This window comes from Acanthisitta chloris, unplaced genomic scaffold (assembly GCF_000695815.1).
Source record: "Acanthisitta chloris isolate BGI_N310 unplaced genomic scaffold, ASM69581v1 scaffold694, whole genome shotgun sequence".
NCBI lineage: Eukaryota > Metazoa > Chordata > Aves > Passeriformes > Acanthisittidae > Acanthisitta > Acanthisitta chloris.
In genome coordinates, this window is record NW_008669619.1 from 1 (window position 1) to 4,740 (window position 4,740).

The window sequence follows — 4,740 nt, forward strand, 5'->3', positions numbered from 1 at the left end:
ACGCTGGCGTTGCCGTTGGGAGGGTGTGGGGTGTGTGTGCTTCGCGCCCCCGACGTTCCCCCCAGATCCTGCCGCTGGTTTAAAAATCGCTCTCTTGGCATGAGCGCGCGGGAGCCGAGCTCACTTCTCTCGCCGCTGACGCTGTCAAAATCGTTGAGGCTCCGGCAGTAACGACAGCGAGTCCCTCCCGCCTCCCTCTCCTCCCTCCGCCGGGTCACCCGCTCCTCGTGAGAAACCGAGCGCTGCTGTTCCATTAGCTTCATCTTCCCGCTTATGAGAGAGTGAGGAAGGCTTGCTAATTAATTTCCGTGCGAGGGAATGATGTCTGAAGGAAGGAAAATATACCCCGTTGCACCTGCTCCGCCGAGACTTGTCATCTGAATCTGGAGGAGAGCTATAAATCATGTAAAGTGTTCGTGGTGGAATCGGCTTCTTCTGAGAGCTGTAGGATTATGTATCCAAATGCTGAATTTATATTTCCCACTAGGAAAAGACTGAAACTCAGGTCAGATATAAACTACATCATTTCATTTAAAAGCAAACTGTATTTATTGTAATTCTAGAGGGGATTTTTCTTCTCTCCTGATTAAATAGAAAGTACTATTAGAGCATGTAGTAATGATTTACACATCATAGCCTGAAATCTCTTGCAGAGTTGGAAGTGGTTGACAGTGTAAGGATGGTACTTTAGAATCTCATATGTCCTCTTATTTTTGCTACACGTGGAAAGATTGAGAAAACTCAGGCTGTTAAATTTTACCTTCAGTTTTTAGTATGTACAAAACCATATTTTCTGAGATACAGAATGGAGAAAACTTGGACTAGGGAGACCACAACTTCCATTGAAAAGGTTGACTTTCTCAACTACAGCATCTAAAATCTGTGTTATGTCTGCTTTGATTATTTCCATCCTTAGAAAAAAAAAAAAGAATAAGCTTTAAAAAATGTGATAAGCTACTTCCCAGAATTTCACTTACTGCCTCTAAGGCAATACTGTAATGGTTCTTGACACTTGTCTGCTAAATGAGCTGAACTGGGGAGAGGTATTGTTCAGTGAGATGTTTGTGTTATTCCTGTGTCAGGAATTTCTTCATAGAATTCCAAATGAAGGTTTTAATCTAACAAGATCATGGTTTCATATTGTAGAAATTATTAGTACTTTTGTTTTGTGACACCAGTGAATTTTCATATATTTGACTAGTTTTGTTGCTGGCAAAACTAGACTGAGGTTTTGCCATTTCAGATGGAACTAATTTAGATTGAGGTTAATTGCTTTAGTAGCCTAACATATTTTTGATAATACTGTAAATGGCAAATATTGATAAGTTCTTTTGTTCCAATAATGTAAAAATATTGGGTTTTGATGAAAAATATGTTCTGTGTTATAGATGGATCCTATGCATTGCATCAGAATGGGTGAATTAAGGAGTTTGTGTTCTTCAACAGCACATGTGATTTGCAAGTTTTATAAGTTGTGAGCTTATTGTAAAAGTGTGTGTATGTGTGTGGCAAAAGACTGCTATGCTAGTATAAGAAACTAATAATAACCCAGAAATCTGTGAAGTAAGCAAGAACATATGAGCTAGGCTAACCACTCAATATGCTTACTTTGAAAACAAGCAGTAGTTTTCATATCGCTGCTCTACAGCAACAAAATAAGGGAGCCAAAAACAAGGATAAGCCAGAAATAAAAAGACAAAAATTTAAAAGAAGACTAGTCAAGGGGGGAAAATCATTTTGAAATGGAGTCTTTCTGTCAAATCCAAGACTGCATGTAGTTAAACTAAACCATACTTACATATACAGCAGTTTATGACATTTTAGGTGGAAGCCTTGCTCTTGTCTATAACCAACCAACAGAAAGAGATTCTGTTTTGAGGATTTGGTTTGTCACAGAATAAGAGATGGTAGAGGCCAAATGACAGTCAGTAAAGGTGGAGTTCATCTTCGAACTTGGAACAGGAGAACAATTTGTTTTCTTCTCTGATTCTTCTGTCGCCAACTGAAAGTGTTATCATGAACACCTGTCCACAAAGTGGCCAGAGTTTACTAAGTGGTGAACATTTGTTGTTCTGAGATAGCACTGTAATAGAAATACTTCTGTGTAACTGGCACTGTTCTAGCCAGTGCTTTGGCTGTGCAGGTCATAAGTGGCTAACATGGAAGTTCTGATTTGGGGTTTGAACAATACATGTCATTGCTTAAGTTTCAGTCCGGTGTACATTTTTATGTTTGACTAAGTGTTGGATCAAACTATACTGTAAAAACATTTGCTTCTTTTGTAATCTAAAATGAAAAAATAATTTCTCAGCCAGAAGGAGGCAGGGAGATGTGTTTACAGTCACCAGACTTTATTGTGCATGCAATAATGACATGTGTTTGACACAAGGGATTGTGGGCTTGGTGACTTCAGTGAATGACAGAACCACCTACATTTTCACCATTTGCAACAGGCTGAGCATGCTCTTTGTGTCAGGAAACTGTAGTGATGCTTGTTTATTGATGGACAGAGCTTTGAAAGTTCCTGAATGGAAAAGAGTTAGCTGTCTGCAACATTGTGTTGCGTTCACTTAGTGCTATACAAATAACTGTGTGACAACTGGCTGGTATCTGTAGTCATGTGGATATGTCCTCTCTGTTTTCTCTAGCTGTTTCTGATTTACACACTGCCATAGAAAACTTCTAAATGGGGTGATCAGTGATTAGTATAAAAGTTCCATGCTACGGTGAGTGTGAATAGCTGTTTGTCCTAACAGGTTAAGCTACAAGGTTTTGAATAGTGACAGCATTTGAAGTGTATGTGTATGGAATACAATCAAATTCCTTCTTTGGCTGTTTATATAGTATGCAGGAATCCATTAAACTGGCAAGGAGGACAAATATTTAATGAAGACCTAAAGAGGCAATATCATTTCAGTATGTTTGCAATGCACTGCTCTGTTTAGCTGCTGATTAAATCTTTTGATCACAAGGAGAGATTCTAGTCATCTGCTTTAATGCAATAGTCTATAAAACCATGTAAGCTAGAGGAGTATGGGCTTGAGTCTTAAGACTGTCTTCTCCTAGAGACAAAATATTGCATGTAGTCCTCTCATAGCCCTAGTTGAACTTTAGTTGAATGGTATAGTTGATTAGTAGGAACAAATGACTGGGAAGAAGAGGAGCAGAATAGGGAGCAATTGATTCCCATAGTAATTCAGGGCTGAAGAAAAGACCTTTCTGAGTTGGGCAACAATCTTATCTAATTCAAGTCAAAAAGTCACCAGAGTTTACCTTTAAGCTAGTTAGGTAGATTTCCCTGTTGCTCTCTCTGGAAAGATGTTTCAAAACCTCTCTCCTAATGCTTAGAGCTTTCTTTGAACTTTCAGCCTAAATATATTCTTTGATTCCTAATTCTTCATTTCCCAATATTGTTATTTTAAACCAACTCCTTCCTTGGTGTGTAGCCCTCAATAAATTATAAACATTGATCATGTGTCTTTCTCAGCTTTTATGTGCTAGGATCAAACAAGCAGAGCAAGCACCTTTTAGTCTGTGTAGCAAAACAGAATAAATAGGAAGATATAGAGCCTAGTAACTTGATTCTCTGAAATTCTGAACCTTGTACCTGAAGAGTTTCCTCTAAGTCTTGAATAAGAATGCTAAGGCTTCACTTGGTCTTCAGAAAATATTTTGTCAGGTAATGGTGAAGATCAAGTTTGTTTTACAAGTGTGCCAGGTTGGCTTAATCTCCTTGGAGTAAACTAGACATGGGTGTGTGATTTATCTTTTCTTGTTACTCTCAAATGATTAGACACAATCATGGAAATTTTGCTAGTTTTAATCATGTGGCTTTGAAGAGTTGCTAAAGGTTTTGCCATTGCTAATATGCCTATTCCAATTGTCCTCCAATTTCTTCTCTGTTAGCCAGAACCTCCCTTGTATCAATAGGCTTCCTGGAACCAGTTTTTATCAAAACACCCCTACATTTTGCCACATTCACAAATATAAAATGTGTCTGAAGTATTTTAAATAAGTCAATCCAACATGTTGGTATTAGTCACTTTTATATCCACTTCATTTGTGGGTTACACCTATCTTTTCCAACTCAATAAATAATTGCTGGTTGATACCCCTGTCTTAGCTTAAGGCCATTTCTTCTAGTTCTCTCACGATAGGCAGGACAGAAGAAATCTCTTCTAATTATCAATGTCATAATCTATTGTGATCAAATATTGAAGATATTTCTGTAGGGGGAAAAAATACAGTTAAGCCCCTTGGCTAAGGCTAACAAATAGATTAGGAAGCTTTTAAGCCTAGAGAAGAAAGGTAAGCCCTTCATTAATGAAATAGTTATTTCTAACTGAAATGTGAAGTAAGAAAGGTACTAAAGGGATATATGTGCTGAAATGGCTTGAATAACTTGAGCTGAAATAAGAGTATTGATATATTTTTAAAATTTTTTTAATATAAATAGTATTTTGCATAAATCTTACTTTTTTGCATTTTGACAGTACAACTTCTTTTTATAGGAAGCTTTTACTTGTGTTGATTTTGCTTAACCCCCAAAGTGTAATAAGAGATCTGATGGTATAGTATTACTCTTGCTTCTAACTTAAAATATTTAATTGTAGCTAAGAAAGCAGAGTATGTTATGTATGCGGTGCATTGGAGATTCAGGATAGAACATTACCACCATCATGCTCAATAGCAGTAGTTTGACTTTATATACATAATGGAACAGAGAATTCAGACTCTGAA

At 37.4% G+C, this 4,740-nt stretch overlaps 1 protein-coding gene across 1 annotated transcript in view; it reads left to right on the forward strand.

The window, feature by feature from the left end:
* Positions 1-419: 419 nt before the first annotated feature.
* LOC103800962 (heparan sulfate glucosamine 3-O-sulfotransferase 1-like) overlaps positions 420-4,740 on the forward strand; it is a 50,667-nt gene continuing 46,346 nt past the window's right edge. The window contains exon 1 of the mRNA XM_009073355.1: positions 420-505. The gene's annotated coding sequence lies outside the window, so the exon portion shown is untranslated. The remainder of the gene's footprint in view (positions 506-4,740) is intronic.